The sequence below is a fragment of the Corvus brachyrhynchos genome, unplaced genomic scaffold, assembly GCF_000691975.1.
Source record: "Corvus brachyrhynchos isolate BGI_N302 unplaced genomic scaffold, ASM69197v1 scaffold249, whole genome shotgun sequence".
NCBI lineage: Eukaryota > Metazoa > Chordata > Aves > Passeriformes > Corvidae > Corvus > Corvus brachyrhynchos.
Window position 1 is genome coordinate 2,601,245 of NW_008240226.1, and position 24,967 is coordinate 2,626,211.

Below are 24,967 nucleotides of genomic sequence, written 5' to 3' on the forward strand. Positions count from 1 at the left end.
CCCAGAATAGGGAATAAACACAGTCTAGTTATGAGCCAAAAACATACTTCAAAACTTTTAATAAAGAAACTCCAACTTTTCTATTGAAAATTAATAGAATTCAGTTTTGTCAAGATTTTTTCTGGGTTAACATCAGATCTGAGAGAAGCCTGAAATCCTTCCAAGTGAGAATACTTTTTTGACAGCCCATTAATTTAGCCATGTTCTCTATGTCATTTTGGTTGCCTTTCTGATTACTTCTGAATCACTGTGAAAATGACATTTCAGAATTGTGTGTGAAGGTTTTCAGGGCCACCATACTAAAAGAAAGATTAGAAAAAAGGATAAGAGTGGGAGTTGCCATCCAACATTGCAGGGTTTACAGTCAAGGTAAATTCACTTATCAATTCCCATCCTATCATCTTTCATTAGTTAGTTCAGTGCAGGGTCTGAACACCTCATGGACTACTTGTCACAGGGACCAAAAGAGAGATAAGAAATGATGTAAAACTATTTCCCTTGACAGCAGCAACACAGATGGAGACTTCATTCTGACCATATTGTCTGCTTTAGTGCCATCCCTAAAGCCATTAACTATCATAATGATGGGGCTCCAGTTATTTATTTCTTCACAATTTCCTGATGTTTTTTGCAGCATTACATCAGCGTGCTGAGACCTATGACAAGCCTTTGTGTTTGTCCTTGAAGGCAGCTGTCACATGCAAAATGCTCATTCTAAGGTATTCACTTATCAGCAGAAGTACAAATGTGAGCTGAAACACCAATTCTGTACAGTAACTGATATAACACAAAATAGAAATGTGTTAGGTATTTGCTACATATCTTGTATCATTGCTTGTATCAAGGCTGGAGGGCTTGTTTTTTTGAACCTTTCTGGCATTATACTAGTGATGAAAATCATCAGATAATAGTTATTATTACTGTTGTTTTATAATTTGTTTCACTTCAAATGCCCTTGTAAAAATTCATACTTCCTGACTTATGGGGAAAAATAAAAACTATTGTTCTCAAAATTACAATTTAATAAAAAGTATATAAATATAGTAGTGTAGACTGATAAATTTAAGAAATATCCCTTCCATGTTTTTCCCCTGCATTCTTACTCAGACAATACAGAGTTCCCTAATTGCAGACCTGCAATAAGCAGCTCCCTAATTCAAGATCTGGAAAAGAAATGTATTTAAAATGGGAGATTACAGCAAATTAAGAAACAAGGTGGTGAGTGGTATAGGGATAGGGCATGACTAACACCAGAATCATACAATCATAGAATGTCAGTTTGGAAGGCTACTCAAGGATCATTTGGTCCTACCTTTCTCAGCAAAAGCATCTTCTAGACAAGATGGCCCAGAACCCTGTCCAGCTGAGTATTAAAACTGTCCAACATCAAGGAAACCATCCCTTTCCTGGGAAGACTATTCTAATGATAATTGTTCTCATAATGAAAATTTTTTCTCTTGCCTATTTGGAATGTCCCTGGGAGTAACTCATACCCATTACCCCTTGCCTTTTCACGTTACTTGATGTGAATGGTGTTAAGACCTCCCCTAAACCTTATTTTCTCAAGCCGTACAAACCCAGTTCTCTCAGCCTTTCCTCATATATCAGGCTTCCTTTTCCTTTGACTGGGTTTGGGTGGAAGGTTGGGTGAAGTTGCTAACAATTTTCCTAATCGGCTTGTTCATACCAAGTAGACATTTTCAGAAAAAAAAAAAAAAGAAAGAAAGAAAGAAATTAAAAAATAGCTACAAAAGGTCTGGCAGAGATTTCTGACCCTGTGGACAATAGAGAACACTGATACCCCCAACCATGCCCTCCTGCTAGGGTAGCACAAACTCAACTTTTTCTCATATTTTGCTTCAAAGACACTAACCAGACTTAGCTAATAATTGCCACATACACCTTTAGCAAACTTAGCTGACAGTCACTGAAATAATTTACAATATTGGAAAACGATGTTCAGAATAGCCCAAATTAAAAAAAGCTAACAAAACCAAACCACAGTGTAACAAGGCACTCTAAATAGCTCATTTATGAGAACAACATTATTTATCTGCTCTGTGTCAAGGAGATTCCCACTCCAGCATGTACCCTGACAGTAGGGAAGCAGAAAAAGCAAGATGGAACTATTAGAGAGATGCATTTTGTATTCCTAACACTTTTATCCCAGGTGTAGTTATGTCACTTATTACCTGTCAGGGCAAATTTAGCCCTTGGATGCCATTCTCACAACCACTGTCATTTCCGATGGAGCTGAGGTGTTTACATACATGCGGCAAATTATGGAATAGAAGCATCCTAAAGAGTTGTGAAATCTGCCTCACCATTTGATTTCATTTACTTAGGAAGTGCCTTAAATCACCGGTGCCTTCAGTTAGCCCATGTGTGATCCATGGAGACTCCCTTTCTGCTGTGTTTGGCTTTCCCTGGGAGAGCAGGTATTCACACCTGTGCTATTCATAGTGCTGCTTGTCAATGCAGTGCAGCAACCCAATTTCCTTGTAATTGCAATGGTAGCTTTGATGCTCAGAGCTACTGTTCTGCAGAAATTAACAGGGAGATGTTTGGTCCCTCTAATGACGGTGATGTTTATAATTTGCTACAAAGTAATTCAGCTAATAGGATCTTAACTAGAACAAGCTCCGTGGTGAACGCGTAGCGGGAACATGAGCATGTGCTGGACTCACAGCCACTTGCAGGCGATAAATCTGGTTGCCATGTTCAGAGTCATGGAATATAACATGATAATTTGCCAAAGTGGTTTGAATCCTATTAGCAAAAAAAAATGGAAACGCTTAAATATCAAACACGTCCATTGAAAAGGTCTCATTCAGCTCATTCATTTAAACCCCAAGCTGCAGAGTTACTGTGTATCTGGACAAATGTGTGGTAGGCCAGCTGTGTCCATACACATATTCATGGACATGTACTCACACACTGAGCCCCTCTAAACCCCCTCTGCAAATAACCTCTTCAGTTGGGACAATTCAGAAATTCAAAATAACTCTTGAAATAACTATATTACTCACACTAGAAATTATTTTGTGCTCCTACATCCCCTATTTTTTTTTTCTTTTTAAACAGAAGGCAAGAGGCTGAGGTTCTGATTTCCATATATTATTTTAAAAGCATTACAAGTATGTGAAATTTTGTTAATAATCATGTCTCACATAACTCCCAAGAGAAGATGATGACTCTCCCTTTACATCTACCTTTATGCACAATTCTATAATTTTTAAGTCTGACATCTAGTATCACTTAAGGGCTAAAATACTACTGAAAGAAAGACTTCCAGTGGGAAGTTGAGAGAACTTCACCTGCCCTTCAAGTACCACATAAGACAACATAATTCACATGAAAATGAAACACATAAGGTACTTCAAGTCTGCTTCATGCAAATAATAATAGAACAACCACTAAAACCCGTGGTAATTACATTTTCAAATACATATTTCTTTAAGAGGAAAGTACAGCAGATTTAATCTCTGGTGATTTATGGAGGGAAGGTGCATTTCACATGCCCTGTGGAACATCTGTGTCAATCACAGATCTGTGATTGTCTGTCACAATCTGTGTTCCTCTGTGATCTTCTTCATATGCTTTCATCTAATTCTGGAAGAGCACAATCCAGTCCCTTCAGAAAGCAACAAACTACAAGGACCATATGTTTCCAGTGTATATAATGTACATAAACAAACATGCTCAGTGTTGGCTGGCCCTAGCTTTGGTGCCTATATTGAATCCCAGCCACAAGCCTACTGCCAATGTGTTGCATTGTTTGCACACTTGCAGAAGTTGCCACTTTTTACATTCTTTTCTCTTTTATTGAAGCAGAATGAACAACAGGCAGGACTGCCAGAGAACAATAGCTTTTGATTTCTTGTCACACAAAAGTCCTCCAGTGCAGAAGTCTGGCACTGACAGGAACACTGGATGTGTTTAGTATTTGAACTCTTTTTTTCTCTGTTCTTAGAATATAAAACAAAATAGAATTTCTTCCCTGATAAGAGGAAATGTGAGTTGAAGCACGCAGGCTCTGGAAGGCTCATATGTTTTCTGTCACTACTTTTACCTCCCAGCAGTGAAGTATGGAATAGGTTTTTATAAAGATTAGAATGTAAGTGGGTGTGCACCAGTATGGCCAAGCTTATTATTGACAGCTTTCATTTCTGCTCCAGTGGTGCATAAAAATGTGTGGCACCAAAACACTAGTCCAATTTATCTGACAGGCAACAGCTATATGCCTTTTCAAAGAAGATGTTTAGAAAAGAAACTCACATTAAATGAAAAGCTCCTACCTGCTCAACTTCTGTTCAATTAAATGACTGCTTTCACTTCAAATTTTCCTTCAAAATTCCTGTCATTCAGGATTCCTATGCATTTTTCCACCTCTGTAAATGTATATATCTTGCTGCTATGTGAAGAATCAAATGCTATTTCACTGCCAGAAAGAAGTCCAGGTATCCAAAAGCAGACAGTGAACTCTGAACTACAGGTTTCCCTTCCAGGGTTCAGACCACTTCTATGGTTGCCTCTACCTCTCCTGTCAGGGATGTTTCTACTGTTACAGAAGTTAACTTTACAGAAGATGCAGTAGGCATCACTGAGACCTCATTACATTTTCCTCACTTGGCAGTTTTTCTGCCACTGCTTTCACCATACCAATTACACACCTTCTGCATAAAAACCAGTATTAAGGTCCTTGACTGACTTCAGACTATTGTCAGCACTTTTTACAAAGATCATAATTTAGGACAGGATGTAACCCTGTTGCCTGCATGTACATACACCTCTGATTTATGTCCTTTACTACATCATTTGCGCATCATAATCACCAATCTCTGCAGAAACATGGCAAGTGAGCATCATGCCACACACAACTACTTCATAGGAACTTGTGCACCTTGTGATAGTCCAGACATCCACATGCATTTCCAAAAATCAGGCAATCTGGCTTCAGTAACTTTCCACAACTGTACAGCTCTAGAATCTGCATGCATAAAAGATAATTTTCTTAGGGGGAACCATGTAATGAAAAAGGGGTAAATTTCTTTTCCAGTCGTACTCTGACAACATTGAAAAAAATCCAAACCTAAACAAAACAAATCTATCAACTTGTAAAAAGTTTTTTGGAAGAATTGCTAGTAGTCTTGCTTAGACCTTTTAGTTATAGCAACACTTTTTTTTTTTTTTCCAGTGATCAAACTAGAAAATCTCTTTACAGTTGAGAATTTGAAAATGTTTAGGACTTTTTTAACTTTAGAAATTTTATGCTCCTTATTTCTCTGTTTTTTAACAGCTGGTGTTAAATTCATAAACCACTGAACCAATAGTGCACAATGTAGTTCAACAGCAACAACTATTTTTATTATTGCTACTTGGAGACAGAAGGTAACACAAGGAATGGAAACGCACCCCTCATGTGAGACAGTCTTGAGATACAGACTCTCCTGGGAGATAGTCACTAATTCAAATTACATCCAGGGATGAGATTTTAGGAAGTGTCACTATTTAAAATCCCATTCCAACCATCACCAACGAAACCATCCCTACCTTTTAGCTACAACTTGTCCAATGTACAAGAAAACTGAGCTTGATAATCTTGTTTCCTTGTGATGGAGTGTGCACATCTTAAAAAGTAGGGAATCCTTCCAACAATTCCAATACTGTCACTTTAAGCTCATAAGGAAAGAAAACACGCAGAAATGTGCTGAAGGTGGTGCCTTTCCTTGGTAGAAGGTGTACCATGTACCTGTTTTGGGAATTCATTCAGGAGCACTGTTCCCATGGCAGGATGGCAGATGTCTACATGCAAACACAAAGCAAGACATCTGCCCTGATCCATTCACCTCATAAAAGGTGAAAAGGAACATCATTTTATATTCTTGTCTTATTCCACAAATCACAGAGAAAGAATGTTTGTTACTGGTCTTGTCTTTTGTAAGAAAAGATTATACAAGGAGTGATTCTGGATCCAACAGAAGAAAAAAAAAGCCTGGCAAAGCTTTCCATTTCCACTCAGAGCCTTGGGAGATTTGCCCTTCAATTTCCAAACAGAAGCCTAAATGTTGGTTTTACACTTTCCTTCCATTACTGTCCTTGCCTCACTGGTGTGAATAGTGCCAATGAATTAAGTGTCCTCAGTGTGACACAAGGGAATTGCAAAATATGACTGCTGGAATATGTTGGTATTCACTTGTGTTTACATATTTTTTTAAAGAAGGATTTGTGTCTGTGTCTTAACAAAAAAAAAAAAAAAAAAAAAAACACCAAAAAAAACCAGAAGGATGATTCCCAGTGGAGTTTTGAAGCATGCCTATTAAGCTGATTTAGTAGCTAACAACTTTGAAAAAGACTGTCATTTAAATGCTCTAAAATAGTTTCTACTCTCACAGACTACCAGTATCAGGGGAATCTTTATTATGATTCTGCCTCCAGATGTAGCCCATCCCAGCTGCTGAAAATGAGAATGACTAGATGTGAATAAATCAGTGTTTCCACTCACACAAACATAACTGAAATTATTGGGCTGACCCCCCACAATAACATACACAAGCATGGTTATTTTATTTTGGGGTTTTTTTTTTGTTTTTATGGGGTTTTTGTTAATGACCTATGGGGCTTTGGATCCTCTGTAAGTAAAAAGGGAAAATATTAAATGCTGCCAGGTTTCACACAGCATATGTGCCCAACAAACTCTCCCCGTTGTTTGATGCCTGAATCGTTTCCTGCTAACTCTGCTTGCTGCACACACACAGACACCACCTGCAACACACAGACACCACCTGCATGGCTGCACATATGCACCCACACAGTCACGGACTGGTAGAGTGGACAATCACGTTTACTTTGGAGACAGCTTCCCATCAAGTTAGCATATGGTGATAGCACGCTGAGTGACAACTGGGTGATTGCTTTCTGGGACAAACTCAAGCCTGCGGCCTTGAGAACAGCAAAGTAAGAGGTTTTTAGGAAGGTGATGCCACTGTCTTTGGGAAGACAGCTGCCCAATGCAAGAGCATCTCCCAGAAGACTGGAATTGGCAATAGCTGGTCGGTCATTCCTGACTGAAGAGAACAGCACACCGCAGAACAGATGACTGAATGGGAAATAAGGAGGGGGGAAAATGAGAGGGGAGGGAAGGAAAAAAAATCCTTGTATCTTTCTTCTGCAGGATATGCAAGCAAATAATATGCTTGACATGGAAACAAATTAGCACCCTTTCCTGCCTCATATTGTTGTCTGGAGTGCTACACTCTATCACATCTTTCTCTCCTCTTCTAAGTATTGTCCCCACCAGTTTCCTTTTTCCCAGCCTGCTGGAGCGCTGCACAGGTCTGACTCGGAATTGCCTTAGGTCTCTCAATTTGTGACACTAAACCTAGGGTAATGACTGAACAGGACAAAGTGCTTCATATACTAGCTTTTGTCTCAGCCTGATTGTCTCTCATTCTCTGACCCTACCAGATTTTGCAGTCAGTTCCACTTACTAACCACATCGCAACTTTCACTTAAAAAACAGCGGTGTGGAAGCACCTTTCCTGTCTCACAGATTTTCCTGCTTTTCTGTTCTCTTCCCATCACTTCCCTTATATTTTCTCTGCTTCATTTGCCTTGTTTACTAGAACTCCTTCCCTCCTCTTCCACTTCGTGATTATCCATCAGCCTTTTCATCCCTCAGCCCCCTGATGAACTTTTATTTTAATTCAATTTTTGAAATAAAGATAATAGAAGATTAACACTGCTTAGTTAAAGCCCAGATGATAATGGGCCATTCTGCAGTGGAAACAAAGAAGGCAGTCATCTTAATATACTCAGCTCTGATTCTCAGGTCTCTCTTAATGCTATCTAGCCAAATCAAATACAGTAGGCCCATAATAACTCTCCTCCTCTCCTCTATGTGACATCACAGGAGGACATGCTTGGAAAGCACAATATTTTCTTCTTTCAGAAGTAAAGTTTTGGTTTTTTGTGGTTTGTTTTTTGTTTTTTAATGCTTGATTTCCCTCTTTCATGTAGCAGTTCATTACTTAAACAAAGAAAAAGGTGTTAGCATAAATTAAATCACATTCTAAGGACAAATTGCTTTCTATTAATACCGTATTCCAAACTGCATTTTTCTTCTTAAAACGATGCCTTATTTCAATAGCTCTATTTTGAAAACAGTATGTCAGAGTGGGGCAGTGACCTAACCCTCTCCAAAAAAGCATCTGTGGTGAAAACTAAGAAGTAGATGATTGGATATAGACTGAACCAACCAATCCCACTTGGTATAACAAATGCCAGTAAACATAGCTTAAGTGAATTGCGTAAATCTCCAAGACAGATGGGACATTATATATAGGCAATTGTCTTATATATAATCTTCTATATATAATCCTATTTTAAATAGCTTCATTTTTAAAAGAATGCTAAATATATTATAATAACTAGAGGAAAGAGACAGATGGGAAGACAAGATCTAGATTTGGCCTTCAGACAGATAAAAAGTGTTACTTTCGTTTCATAGAGTTATAAATGCTCATTTATTTTGATTTCTAAAGTGTTTATTTGGTAAGGCTGGAACCATAAAAATCTGATGGCAATTGCTTATTGAAAGCTCTCTTTCACTCACACAGAGCTCCTCCAACATCCTACTGACATTTCTTCCACCTCCACAAATCCCCTGAATATTTGTATTTAGGGCTATTATTTTGTCAGTGCAACTACATACACCAGTGGCAAGTATACACAAGCTCCGGAAAGGCTTCAATGCTCAGTGTGAGCCTTCATCATTTTGTAGGTGACCTTTGTTTCTGATGGAGGAAAGGAAACAGTTCTAAGCACTACAGACCTGCTTTTGCTTCAGCAATAGTTCAAAGAGCACAGTGACAAAAACCTATAGCTGTGAAGGGTTTGTCAGTACCAGATTTTATCTTAGATGCTTTACTTTCTGCCTAAGGTGAAAGAGCTACAGTTAAGTTATCATTAGTTTAGCTGATGGAGCTAGTATCAGATATATACAGAGCAAATGGTTTAATCATTAGAACAGATGCTTCTGAGCTTACAGCCATGAATTTAAACCCCAACTGGGAATTCATTATTAGCCCTATCATTAGCATAAATTGATTGCTGTGATTGGCTAATCACTTAATTAGGAAAGAGATCCTTATTAGAGAACCATTCTGGAATAGTTTCTATAAATACAGGATTTCCTAGGTACATTCTGTTTAGACTTTAGGCTCTATTTTTTACTTCCCACTTATGTTGTTTTCAAAAATCATAGATTGTCATGAATATACCACAGATCATATGGGACTGTCTTCCAATTTTAGAGACTTATAAAATGAGGAAAAGAGATAAAGGATAAGTTTTTCCTCAGCTTTCTACAGTGATTTCCTCAAACTCTCCAATGTCCTTTCTCAGCACAATATGGAGCTCATTACAATGTAAAGTTTCATTGTCAGCTCATTCATTGCCCTTAAAGTCACAGGCCAACCCTGAGGAAAAGACCGTGTGTTGCCTCCTAGAGCAATGAAGCTGCCACCTACATTCCTTACAAGGATTACCGTAACAGTGATCTGAAAGGAGGAGATGAATCTCCTGGTTAAAAATAATAGATTATACAATATGTAGTGCTGAAAAGGTATGAATAAGATATAAGGAAATTGTTTCAAAGGCCAGTCCAGAAATTCTCTGAAAGAATCCCAAGGGCTCTGCTGCTTTGCCTCTCTGATGAGTCAGATTAACCGCCTCACTCAGTGGCATCACAAAGTAACTAGTTTAAAACAGCACTTCAAGAGCTTTTTAAAAGTAGGAATTAAGTGAGTCTGTCTGGTTTAATTTCATTTAATGTAAGCGAGCCTCTGAACTGCATTCCTTTGCTCTAACACTGAGCTTGAAGCCTTGCTGGCTGATTAATGCCAAGCTGTTTGAAGTATACTCTTTTCTTATCTAGCACTGTGCAGGCCTCACTACAGCCTGGGGAGACCCTGTGCTAAGTCAGAGCTCGGGGAGATTTTTGTCTGCTCTTCACAGAGGGGGATGGAGGCCAGATAAGCCTTACACTATAGAATAGAAAACAAAATGAAAACCTGTTGCCAATCCTGAAAAACTTGTTTATATGGAAACGAGGGGGAACACACTGCACTGGAACACTGACTCACTCTGCCTGCTCGCGTATGACTTTCACTACGCTCATACGTTAATGTTCTCTCAGTTAAAAACAATCAGGTACCAACACCAAAAACCTTATATTTCTCTGCAGATATCATTTTTAATTCTATTCGGACTTCTAGTAATGTAAATATGTATAATAATAGTAATAATCATTAAAGAAAGACCAGAAAGTATTTGATTGACCTCTAAAAGGGTAGTTAGGAACACCTTCTTCTTACAGACTGTGGGTCACAACTTCATACTGTATTCAGTGAACTTCATTCTGCCTCTCTGATCTTTTTAAAATCTATAGATATTACAGATTCCAAAGAAATAAAATTTAAGGTATCTTACATTGGGAGCAACTTAAATGCATAGACATTTGTACATTGATTTCTCTTGCCACTCACTGCCCATAGGAAGCACATCCTGGAGGTGTCTTGCATCTTCTTTGCTGCTAGAAAGTTGCACAAATCTCTGGCTTTGACAGCATTAAATGATACTTCATTCTAATAAGATACTCAAAGCTCTTTAGTGTTGGAGTGAAATAAATGAAAAAAAAAAGCAGTTCTTGTCTTAACTTACTATGATGCTTTCAGCAGCCACCAGCTGAGAACAGCTCCCTCATCAACATCATCTACAGAGATCAAGATATGAAAACACTAAAATTGAATGTGTTTCCCTGTGGCTTTCAGATGCATTTAAAAGAAGGCTGAGAACAGGTAAAAGTGTTTAGAAGCAACACATTCTAACAAGGGTTTGCTGAAGCATATTTGTCTGTAAGTGCTGTGAGGTTATTTGAAAATATTGTAAAACATTAAGGGGCAAAAGAAAAAAAAACAAGAAAAAGGAAAAAAAGAAAGGAAAAAAGAAGAGAGATCTCTTTGGAAGAATACACCATTACGAAAGTTTCCATCTCAGAAATAACTTATGACAGGAAAAAGAAAATAACTTCTGTACTTCCTTATTAACAAACTTCAATAGAACAATATATTGTTTTGCTAAGCAGATGAACATTAGGTGAACTTAATTGTATTAAGGCCAAGATAATCTCTGAGTACACATGAGAGTTTGTATGAAAAGAGACTCTCTTCTTAGGTGGGCTGGTAGGGTTAGAAAAGAAGATGGGGTGGGAAGGGATGCAGACCCAAAAAAACAGATCAGCACCAACGCATGGAGAAACTTCTGCGAACATGTTCTCTAAGTTGGATCCTTTTTCCTCCTCCCTTCTCACTTCTACTCCCCAAATATTTTTCCTATGTTTATACAAAATGTCCCCCATTACAAACGGTGTCTTTGGAAAGTCTTTAATGCAGAGCACCATCTGACCACCACAGGTCACAGAATTAACCACTTCAAAGAAAAAATCTGCTCTAAAGCTCATGTATATTGAGAGGGTTGAGTCCCTCACGTGAGTATGTATTAAAAAAGTCTGTTATAAAACACACATAAGATTATCACAAAATATTTTAAGAAGAAAACCACCTTTCACATCAGTACTATTGGTCACTTTGAAAGTATATAAAATGAAACCTTATGAAAATTCATCTTCAAAATCTTTATATGGTTTGCATATATTTTTCCCTTTTTCTACTGTTTTAGTGTCCATTAAGTAATTTCAAATTTCTAATATGACTGCTGTCCTGTTCTCCTACTATTCTTTCTTTTTCTCCCTCCCCCCCAAACAATTTATACTTCATTGTTTACTGTACTTTTTAAGGGAATATAAATAAGTGGACTATCCTCCATTCCTACTCACTACCAGCCTTCAAAAATGAGATTTGTCATCATAAACAGGATTATAATGATAAAAAATAAAAGTTTGGCAATACATATCCCAGTACAGCAATTTACTATGAAGTAGATATTAAACAATGCTTAAAAGGCTCATGAAACATTACCTGGTAACTGTGAGCACTGTTGGTGAGATCAGTGTGGTCTCATCAGCTCTCTTCCCACTCAGGTGAGCTGGATTTGTCTAGGATAGAGTTAAACATATTCACAGGAGCTATGGGGCTATGTTTTGGATTGATAACACGGGGATGTTTTCAGTATTACTGAACAGTGCTTGCACAAAACCAAGGCCTTTTCCACTTCTTGTACCGGCCCACCTGCAAGTGTGCTGGGGGTGGACAAGGAGACTGGAATGGCATGGAATGGTATGGAATTGTCTGAGCTGGAAGGAGCACACCAGAATCATCAAAGTCCAGTTCTAGGCCTGGCACAGGACAGGCCCAAGAAGCTGGGAGGGGGCACAGAGCAGCTGACCCAAAGTGACCAGAGGAATATTCCATACCATATGGCATCTTGTTCAGCGTATAAGAGCTGGGTGAAGAAGGAGGAAGAGGGGTGATGACATTTGCCTTCCCAAGCAACCATTAGCGTGATGGAGCCCTGATTTCCAGGAGATGGCTGAGCACCTGCCTGCTGATGGATGAATGAATTCTTTGTTTTACTATGCCTGCTTGCACAGTTTTTTTTTTACCTACTGAAAGATCTTTCAGATGTAATTTCAACAGTGTAAATCACAATGGCAATCTGCATGTGAAACCTAATAGAAATGTTCACTGTCTTTGATTTTTGTCAAAGACGGTATCTTAAATATAAGTTTTCCTTTGGAATCTTAAAGGAAAATAAATGTCTTTCTACTCATCTTGAGCTCATTAATGTCATAAATTCAGTATTAAACATCACTATATTAAATGCAGTGTCATTTATTTTCAGTATTAGTTATGCAATTAACATAGTAAATCACACTGTGTGTTTGAAGAACTGCCTTTCAGCCTGAGATACAAACTTTTTTTTTTTTTTTAAAGCAGGGTAAAATTTGGAGAGAGTTATTAGACTGATAGAGCTGGGGGCCAACTTTTTCTAAACCTTTAATAGCACTGGAAATCAGCAATTAGATTTGTTTTGTGCAAAGTCTGTAGCTGATGCTTTTAACACAAGCATCTCTTCCTCACATTGTAGTTTGAATGCTACATTTGTGCTCAAAACTGACATGCTTTCATGTTCCTACAGATTGTGTCCTGCTTGCTTTTACAGAGTAGTGATTAGAGCATTAGGTTGTACCTTTCGTATCTATTACAACTCTAGTAAAAGATACATTTCTGTGCTGTGGAACTGGTTTGTTAAAGCAACAGGCAGTATAGTTTGGATTTTCAAGTTCAGTACTGCCAACTGCATGGCCTTTTTTGTATAAGTAACAATCTCTGCTTTTCCAGAATCCTCATCTGTACAGTACAAAAAACACCTCTGTAAAGGAAATATAGATCCCTACAAAGATATTCCTTTCCAATTAAAAAAGAAAAAAAAAAGAAACCAAACTAACAACAACAAAAAAAAAACACCCAAAAAAACCCCACAAGGACATTTCTAAATTACATAATTGTTAGTGGAGACAATTATTATATAAAACAAAGCATACTTTGTAAGCAGAAAGGAAATGACCACAGAAGCAAAACACAGATTTGAGTCTGAGATAGTCCTCATGTTGAGATCAAAGTGACAGAAGGAACATTGAAAAGCACTGCTTTATCTTTCTGTAACTAAGGAGTTCAATGGTGCACATTCTCAGAGAAGAGTACACTTGGTTACCTACACTGAGCATGAAAAACTGCTTCTGAAATTTCTCTGGAAATAATGGGGGATTTCATTAGGCAGACTTGTCCTCTGACTTATGATATCAGAATTCACAGCCCTACTTCTGATACTGGAAACAGGGAAAAAAAACCCAAACAAATACAAATAGGTTTAGGGCTGAATTCAAAAGGAGACAAGTGTTAGCTGCTGACTACCACATCATCTGTTCTCAGGCTAGTTAGTCCATGTGGTGAAACCTCCATTCCCTGCAAGACACCTGGATTTCATATATCTGGCCTACATATGCTGAGCAGATAATTGCCTGGCCAGTAACAAACACTAGGGACTGAGGATTGTGTTCCAGTTCCTGTCCTTATAATGCTTAAAAATCTTTAAGACTGCTTAAATACTCAGGCTGCAAGGAGACAGCCTCTCATATTCTCCTGTGCCTCCCAAAATGCTTATACACAAGAAAACAACATTAAAAGCTTTGGGATCAATCCATCAGCAGCAATGATGTTGCTGCTCTGATTTTTTTTTCCCCCATCCCACTAGTCCACCTTTTTATATTGTTTACATTGAAGCTGCTCCACTCTACAGAAAAAGAACTTGAGATTCACTGTGCCAGAAACAGAAGGAAACTTAGCAGGACTGTGAAGCGCTCTGATCACAGCCATCCCTGACCACCAGGCTGTCTCAATGACCTGCTTCTGTATTTCATCAAACTACCACATATTGAGACATTCAAGTGATCAGAGATCTGTTCCAGACGAGAGTCTTCAAGTGATACTTTTGCTGGATGTTCCAGGCAGAACTGTATGGATGAGTCCTGGAATCACAGAGATTCCTGATATCCACTCTCAGGAGTCTAGACACACATCTACTATATTTCTAAATATGAGTTCCCAGTTGTTTTTCTAGGAAGGGTGCTTCTCAGCTATTTATACTAAACATAGGGCAGTTTCCACTTCAAAACCGGAACTTCTGTCATTAGTGGCCTGCAGCCCTTTCATGATTTGTCTAGAGTTCAAAGGTTCAAAACATTGCTATCCATCTACATTCTCTGACATGAATGAAGAGCTGATCGAAATTGGAACCACAGAGAAGATGACCAAAACTGCAACCACAAATACAGGAGTGAAGGGGAGGGCACCTAAAGCCAGTGGATTTCTCAGAACTTTGGCACAGTGCCCACTGATAGCAAAAACAGGCAAAAAGGCAAATAGGCACAAACAGGAGAAAGAAACAGCTGACAATAACTGTTAAACCAGTCTTAGGCTCCACAGGAATCAGTCACTGAAAGCCATGGTGATTTACAAGAGCCTCTGGTGGGAATTTTTAGACAAAAGACCCAAGCAGCTTGCAATGTTCTCATTATCCACAAAACAAAGTGTGTTAATAAGTATGCCAAAATGCTCCCTGTATCTGAACTGTGTCTACTGCAGACCTTTCTTCTTTTCATCACTGAAAGTTGGAAAATTGTTATCTTTAACAGGCAAGAAAGCTGGGCTGGGCACAAGGGGAAGCTTAATACATAGAGCACTTCAGCCACATTCATTTTAATTCTCTCTTGATTTCCTAAAAGAAATTCCTTTTATGAAATATTCATGTTTCATGTTATCATATATGGAGCAATAAATGAACTGTATAATACACTAAAAGATAAATAAGCCTCAAAGTTTGTCATTATGGAGCTAGAGTCAAAAATTTCTTTTAATTCGAGACGTACTGTAATGTTAAATAAAAATATTGCATGTGAGAACAAATTAGTATGACCTGTATGTGCACTGCCCACTAAAAAAAAATCTTAAAGGAAGAGATGACTTATTATGAAGAAAATTATGAGCAAGTACAATATACAGCTCAACTACTTTTAGGCTTGATCCAAAGACTATTCATGTCAACAGTACATTTTGCTGATTTCGAGGAGCCTGATATGGATAGTTTACATTCGTGTCTGGCATTTTAACCTCTTTACTTCAAGTCAAGGCAAGTTGTCCAAACCTAATATATGAAGGTTACTGGTATCTATTATAAGTATTAAAAGTACCATCATTGAAAGAAAGATATACCCTACAATTAGTCCATAATCTGAGTACAAAATGTGAGTTACAAATGTATTTAGTAGTTACCTCAGTGTTCTTTAACTAGCTCATATGATGTGATAGATAAACCAGACAAAAACAATGCACTTTATCCCTATTTCCACATATGTGAAGATGACTGTCTGGACATAAGGTCCCCAAAACCATTAAAAGTTGAAAGGTGTGCCATTTGTCAGCGGAAAGGTCATTTCATTAACATTTGGAATCATGTCTCATGATTTGACATTAGACTTAACATCAAAATGACTTGAGCATGTTACTGTAGCAATTCTTTTCATCCAGACTAGGGTAAAGATTAATGAAGCGGGTTCAGCTGATGCCACCTACCCGTACCCATCTGATAAAGAGACTGGAAAAATAAAAAGGCAAACTATTTTCTAGAAAATCTTCTCTAGTTAGGAAATTGCTAAATTCTAGACAGTTTCCCATTCTTCTATCCCTCTCTAGCTCTCCCTTTAAAGAGATAAAAGGCTCAAAGACCGCTGTGGAGCTGAGAAGGAGGGGGATAAAACTGTATGATGCCACACACCTTGCTTTCTATCCTCACAGACAACCAATGCCAGATCCTGGATTGAAGTGGATGTTTTAACTGATCTGCAGTGTATTTTACACAGACCAGAATCAGAGAGTTGTTTAGGTTTGAAAAGACCTTTAAGATCATCAAGTTCAACTCGATCCAGCACTTCTAAGTCCACCACTGAACTATGTCCCCAAGTTCGATATCTACACATCTTTTAAATCTTCACGGGATGGTGACTCAACCACTTCCCTGAGCAGCCTGTTTCAATTCTTGACAACTCTGTCAGTGAAGACATTTCTTCTAATATCCAATCTAAACCTTTCATGACACAACTTGAGGCTATTTCCTCTTGTCCTGTTGCTTGTTACTTGGAAGAAGAGACAGACCTCCACCTCGCCACAACCTCCTTTCAGGTGGTTGTAGAGAGTGATAAGGTCTCCCCTGAGCCTCCTCTTCTCCAGGCTGAATAGCCCCAGCCCCAGCTCCCTCAGCCACTCCTTACAGGACTTGTGCTCCACATCCTTCACCAGCTCCATTGCCCCTCTTTGGACACACTCCAGCACCTCCATGTCTCTCTCATCTGTCTTCTTGTATTACGTTTCCATGATGGCAACTATATCATGGATTTCCTGGTGCACCGTGGCTCCCAGCTCCTCCTGTTTGTTGCCCATGCTGCATGCCTTGGTGCAGACGTACTTCATCTGGGCTGTAGATTCCACCACCTTTTCTGAGGGAAAAAGCCTTAATCCCAGTCTCAGGTGCTTCTGTCATTTCTAACACATCAATAAGCCTGGTGTCTCTGCTGCTGCATGCATGTCCATTCCCTATCTCCACCTACACGGCAGACTGAAGGACCTCACTAGCACATCATCCCCCAAACATTTCATGCAGCCCCCAGTTTCTCTCTAGTGAGCCTGATTTTATTCCTTTCCCCCTTCAAATCTAGTTTAAAGCTCTCTTAGTGAGTCCTTCTTGTTCAAAGATCCTTTTCCTCACTTTGAGACAGGTATACCCCATCAAAAATCCAAAATTCTGCCAGAGACACTGGTATTGGAGCCAGGTATTGATCTGCTGGCAACTACCATCTGCCTACTACCTTGCAAACATTTAAACGTGTCCCAAAGCACTCTGAACAGGGAGTTTTATGAAAATACCAATGGATATGTCCCCAGGAAGACGTAGTCTTAAAAGTAGAACAGTAAAAATTGAAACAGAGGAGATGAAGAAAGTGCTAAGGTAGAAAGGATATCATGAAGCCTGTGGAAAAAAGGAACCTGGCAAAAAAAAAAAATACAATGAAGGTCCATTAACATGGAGTACCTGCACACCAGTTTGACCCCAGAAATGTCATCCTTTATGACACCATGGCTATGTTAGTGTACAGCTCAGTCAGCACAAGCACAGGATCTGTTCACTCCTTTGTGCTGACATTGCTGCCTAGCAAATGTAACAGCTTGGGATTCCCAAAGATCCTATGGTTTCATTTCATCATGTTGGCCATTCCATCTTTTGTAACAATTCCTGATAGCAGTGCTACTGGACTCCCACCTACCTGGGTTAATGACTTTTGGAAGTCTCCTAACGGGATTAAATTGCTGCTACATTTTGGCAATAGCCATTCCATATGCATTTACTGATATTTGCCTAAGAGCCAATGGCAGTTAATGAGCAATAATCATGCCAGTTGTTTACTTTAGTTTTCTTCTAAAACCCTGTCTTTCTCTATCAATTAATGTTTTTGATTTCTTCTGACATCATTTATTCAAAGCCAAAAATAACCTGGATATAAAATAACAGCTTGTCCTTCAGGTAGTGTGGAGGATTTATTCTATGGGCAGTGCTTTCTAGAACATTGCTTCATTCACCCACCTACATATCTGTTCTGAGCAAGGTAGAAACACTATCTCCAGAAAGTAAACTGTGATTATGCCAGTTTGTAAAGACTACTGGTTTGTGGGTGTTACTTGCATGTAGCACTTCCTCTGCCTGTTGGTAGAAAGCCATTTGGCCAACTTTGCTAAGGTTTTGATTCACTGTAATAAAGATACATTTTATTTAACAAGAAGCCACAGTCCACAAAACACTCCACCACACTCACACACAGGATAAAACCAGAATAGTTACACTGAAAAAAAGAAGTCTTACTTGACAGAAGTGAAGGGAAATTCATTCTCAGTGAGCTGCTGAACTAAAATTCCGTGTATGTGTATCATTCTTTACTGCATAATAATCATCAAAATTGCCCTGGGGGCAGCACAAGATCTCTGTTACTTTCAGAGAAGCTTATTCTCTCAAGTCACATGGGCTGGCACATGTTATTTAGACAACCAAACATGACTAAGAGCCGGTCTCTATGCATGTAAACTAATAAAAAATGAATTAAATAAACATGTATGTAAAGCATTTTGAAGAAGACATTACAGGCTAGCTGATAGTAGCCTCATTGGAAGTAAAATGGTTAAAAATTCATGTTTATAAGGAAGGGTGTGCACATGTGTGTACACAAGTAATACACACATACTCTCATAATGTTATTTTTAATTCCTTTTGAATGAATTGTACATATTGAAAAATCATGGCATCCTCCTTATTCATGGCCAAAACCTCTAAAAATTTCCAAAGTATACCCAGACAGGCTCAAAACATCAATGAACTTTTATGATCTGTACATTTCCTAGCCATTTCTCCTTATAGAACAAGAAATAACCAAGGCTTAGAAGTATATTCCATACTAATTAAATTTTCTATCTGAACAGAGAGGTGCTGGCTGATGTCATTGCAAGATCACCCTCAGTAATCTTTGAAAGATCGTGGCACTTGGGAGAGGTGCTTGAGGGCTACAGGAAAGCAAATGTCATTCCTGTCTTCAAAAGGGGCAAGAAAGAGAACCCAGGGAAAACCAGATTCACCTCAGTCTCTGGAAAAGAGATGACATAATTAATTGTGGAAACCATTTCCAGGCACATGAAGGGCAAGAAAGCCATCAGGAGTAGTCAGCATGGCTTCACCAAGGGGTAGTGATGCTTGAACAGCTTGATAACCTTCTTTGATAAAACATCTAGCTTGGTAGATGAGGGGAAAGGACTAGATAGCCTATCTAACTTTGGGAAGGCTTGCAACACTCTCCTGTAAGATCTTCAGAAATAACCAGACTAGGGTGAACTGGATGAGCAGACAGTGAGGTTGACTGAAAACTGGTTGAACCACTGGACCCAAAGGGTAGTGATCAGTGGCACAAAGTCCACCAGAAAGGGAGGCTAAAAGTAGCACCATACCCCAGGGATCAATACTGGGTCCAACTCTGTTCATCAACTTCATTAATGATCTGGATTATGGGCCAGGGTGCAGCCTCAGCAAGTTTGCTGCTAGATCAAAACCTGGTAGAGCTGATACACCTGAGGGCTGTGCTGCCATCCAGAGTAACCTCAGTTGACCGGCAAAATGGGTTGACAAGAACCTTACCAATTTCATCAAGGGGAACTGCAAAGCCCTGCACCTGGACAGGAACAACCTCATACAACAGAACGTAAGCTGGAGGCCACACAGCCAAGAAGCAGCTGGGCAGAAAGGTACCAGCACTCCTGGTGAACACCAAGGTGACCATGAGTCAGCAGTGTGCCCTTGTGGCAAATAAGGCTAATTCTCTCTTGGGCTACATTAGAGAAAAAATGTTGACAGCACGTAAAGGGCAGGGGGAGTGATCCTTCCCCTCTGCTAAGCACTGGTGACACCTGGAGAGCTGGCTCCAGTTCTGGGCTCCCCAGTTCACAAGAGACAGGAATATACTGGAGCGAGTTCAGTAAAGGCCTACAAGGATGACCAGGAAACTCAAGTATCTCTCCTATGAGGAAAGGCTGAGAGCTGGGACTGTTCAGCCTGGAGAGAAGGTCAGACAGATTGCATCCATGTGTACAAACACCACATGGGAGGGTACAAAGAAGACAGAGCCAGGCTTTCTCAAGGTTGCCCAATCATGGAACTAGAGGCACTGGAAAGAAGAAGAAACAAGGGATGTTCCCTATGAACACCAGGGAACACTTTTTCACTGTGAAGGGTGACTGAGCAGTGGCATAGGTTGCCTAGAACAGTGGTGGGGGTCTCCCTCCTTGGAGGTATTAAAAAGCCATCTGGGCATGGTCCTGTGTAACTGGCTCTAAGTGGCCTTGCTTGAGCAGGGGGTTGGACCAGATGACCTCCAGAGGTCCCTTCCAACCACAACTATTCTGTTCTTCTGTAGCAGGATAACCCCCAATCTCACTTTTTACCAAGCTGGTGAAAATTATCTTGCCTTTAGTACAAAAGGCAAGCACAAGCACTACTGCTTTCTCAACTAGATGAATCCTCTTAGCAGACCATATTATCCATCATTTCTTCTCCTTATTTTTATCTTCATTTTCTCCTTCCTGTTATTTTTATTCTCCCATAAAATCATAAGGAAAGCATGATTCATGCAACAACAGATGGTGACAGAAACCCTCTACCTACACTGGAATGTAGGTGATGTCAGTATTCATTCATCTCAGCATAACAGGCTACATTCAGTGCTTCAGTGGAGTAAGAATGAGGATCCATTTCATACAAAATTATTGATTTTATATAAGTCACATCTATATACCCAATATATAAACCAAAGATAACTGTAGCCCAGGGACAAGATTTTCCAAAATGAGCAGTGATTTGTCATGTTCATCTTGATAAAATTTAAATATGACTGGATATTCACAATATTGGTAAGGGGTGGAGAGGAATATTTAAGTTATCTTTAAAGTGTTCCACATTGGAGAAAAAGAAAACATTAGGCATCAAATTTGCAATAAGCATTTAAAACACTTAGCCAAATAGGCCACAGTGATGTCATTTTAGAAATGCACAAAATCCAATTTTCCACATACCAGACACCATTTTTCCTTGGATAATCCACTTTCTGCTTTCGGTAGATTTTACTCCATGGAACATTCTGATTACTTCTACACTTAGTTCTTAATAGTATTTGCATTCAATCGCACCACTGTGACTTAATCAGGGAGTGGGACTTTTCCCAAGAAGGAATTTTGGAAATGCTCATCAAATATCTGTTCCTCACTCAAAACTCTTCACTGCAGCTATAGGTTTAGCCACAGCAAGGATCTGCTTCCTGTGCAGCATGACTATGAACTACTGGAACACAGAGTGAGCAACCAAAAGTTGTGGGTCTTTGTCGTAAAGAGCTAGTGTCAAAAATTGATTCACCATTACACAGAGACCTGTGTTTGCTTTGCCCTGTTAATGCTGAGCAACATCCTCCCAGAAACACAATTAGTGGCAACTTCCTAGCAATCAAGTGTGTGTTTTCTTTCTTACTGAACTTTTTCTTTGACTTTGAAAGAACACAGGGAAATCCAAAAGTGTCTTGAATTCTGTACATCCTTATAACACTTTTATCTTAGTTTTAACTGTGTCCATAAATATATTGAACAGTATGCAGAGCTAGTACTTGCAAAGTTGTGAATCTGAGATACGACCTTAAAGATATCATGGGAGATTGGTCATTATGTGTGACCTGATTACACTTCCACATATGCTTAATTTTACATACTTTTAAATGTCCTTGTATAGTGCTATCTGCCTGAAATACTCAGAACTATTTCTGTATGTACTACTGCTAATGAAATTACTTGGCTTTCTACTAGCCCATACTGAATTTCAAAATTATTACCCTATCAACACCAGCTTATTGTAAAAATAAAAAAACCCAAACCACCAAAGCCCACTATTTACACGGGACAGAGAAAGCACCAATGAGCACTGAAACAAGAAAAGGGAGAAACATGAGCATGATACTAGCATTGAAAATTTAAAGTGCTGATCAGGAAAAAACAGCATAACTGTTTTTTCTAGCAACAGATGCCTCATCAGAGAGCAGATTTGCATCATACTTGTTATTTTATAAAATATAGAGGCAGAACATCGTTTAGGTTGGAAAAGATGCTGACCTTGACCACTAACATAATACCACATATTCACCACTAAACCATGTCCCCAAGTGCCACATCCACACATTTTTTAACACTTTCAGGGATGCCGACACTACAACTTCCCTGGGCAGCCTGTTCCAATTCCTGACCAACCTTCACTGAAGAAATTTTTCCTATTTTCCAATCAAAACTTCTCCTGATGCAACTTGAGGCCATTTCCTCCCATCCAGTCACTTGTTACTTTGGAGAACAGTTCAACAGTTACCTGGCTACGACCTCCTTTCAGGTACTTGTAGGGACCATTAAGGTCTCCCCATAGCCTCCTTTTTTTCCAAGCTAAACAACACAGCTACCGTAAGTTCTCCCTATAAGCCTTGTGCTCCAGACCCTTCATCAGCCCTGTTGCCCTTCTCTGGACACACTCCAGCACCTCAGTGTCTTTCTTGCAGTGAAGGGCCCAGAACTGAACACAGGATTCAAGGTGTGGCCTCACCAGTCATGAGTACAGGGGGACAATCCCTACCCTGGTCCTGCTGGCCACACTATTGCTGATCCAGATCAGGATGCCACACTGCCTGGGGTTGTTGTGACCTGAGGGCAGGATGCAGCACTTGACCCTTTTGAACCTCCTGCCACTGGCCTCAGTCCATCCATACAGCCTGTCCAGATCCCTCTGCAGAGCCTTCCTGCCCTCCAGAGATCAATACTGTGCCTGCAAGCTGACCAAGGATGCACTTGCTCCCTTTATCCAGAATATCAATAAAGGTATTAAATAGGACTGGATCCCACCTGGACCTTGTAGACTTGTGCAAGCCTTTATCCCTGCATGACTTCACGACATTCTTGCAGTCGTCTGATGTTGCCTGCCTTTTCTTTCAAAGGCCATACATTCTCCTTTTTTTCCCTTCCAGCCAAAGCTCCCACTTCAGCCAGGATGGTGTTTCCAGCCAGCTCATTTTTTGGCTCATGTGGACACCCTGCTCCCGTGCCTTTAGGATTTCCTTCTTAAAGCACATACAGTCTTCCTGGACTCCTTTGTCCCTCAGGACTGCTTCCCAAGGAACTGTCTTAACCTGTCTCCTGAACAGGCCAAAGTCTGCCCTCTGGAAGTCCAAGGCAGCAGTTCTGCTGACCTCTGTCCTTACTTCTCCAAGAATCAAAAACTCAATCGTTTCATGATCGCTGTGCCCAAGACGGCCTCTCCCTGTCACATTACCCACCAATCCTTCCCTGTTCACAAACAGCAGGTCCACCTGAAAACCTTCCCTAGTGGGCTCCCTCACCAGCTGTCAGGAAGCTACTTTCCACAAACACATATTAGAAAACTCTGCTTGTTCTGAAGATTTTACAGTCTTATCAAGGAAGGTAAAGAATATGAACGAAACAGAAAGAGAGGTGAATTTGTTTGCCCTCTCTCACATACTTCCTCTCTGTACAGTGCTTCATTTCCAATCACTACTCCATACAAACAGAAGGCACAGTGTTAGTTATTGTAAGATATCTTCATAATGTATTTTATGATCTATACTACATTTGACTGCTGATTAGGTTCTGAAAATCAATCCATGACAGTGGATGGATGAGAAGTCTAGAGCAAGTATAACATGAGTCACCGCTTTCTGCAATTACACTAAAATGGTAACTAATAGTAGATCATTCATTTTACTGCTGGAATAAGAATTGGTTTTCCCTGTGTGTATATATAGAGAGCAAAATTAATTTCTGTATGTTTCATAAATAAGTACCATATAAAGTAGCATGGAAATAACCTGTTTGGAGGTTTATAAAAATGATTTGTACAAAGAGATATGCAAAGCAAAGTACTCTAAACATCATGGCAAATGTTTAACTATTTTGTCTTCATCAAAAAAGTCACAACACGAGTCAGTAAACCAGACTCAGAGAGTTTTAATGGGAATTGTAAACTAAGCCAAACACTTTCTGCCGGAACATTACTTAATGTACAGAAATAGTTCCAGTTCACAGTAACAAAAATTGGAGAAAAATACTGTTATTTACTTACTTTTTCTAAGTTTGAATAGAGGTTAACACAGTTCTCATTGTCCATGCAGCTTCTCAAAGGAGCTTTATTCTGCTGTCAGCAATGGAGTATCAGGGACAGATTTGGGACAACTTTTAACCCCTGTCAGAAGTTACTACCTACTCTGGAGATTAATCCAGGTAATGAAAAGATAATCCTCTGTCTTCACACATCTGCATATCCATCGGTACAACCTCTCAAGATTAGACACATTACTGACAAATGCCGTAATAATTCTTTTTCTGCCTTACCCTTTATTGCGCTTTCACACCTGATGAAGTGCCTGTGGTTAGCAGAAGATTATTTCTATAGCAGCAACTAGGCAGAGCTGATGTACTTCATGGGCATTTGTAATTATTCATCAGAACCTCCAGAATGACCATAGGTCTTAGCAGCATAAAATCAGCAATTTTTGCATACAACACTGGACCATATACATTATCAATGTAGTGAACAACTATAAACTATTTTCATCATTAATAAAATTCAAAATTAATATAAAGGACCAGTGAATTTCTAGCATTATTTTTTGTTCATTCATCCCAGGACTGGAAGCCAGATTTAACATTAAACTGGAGGAAAACAGCTACCAAAAAGCATATTTCAAAAATTTTCCAAATGCTTTTAT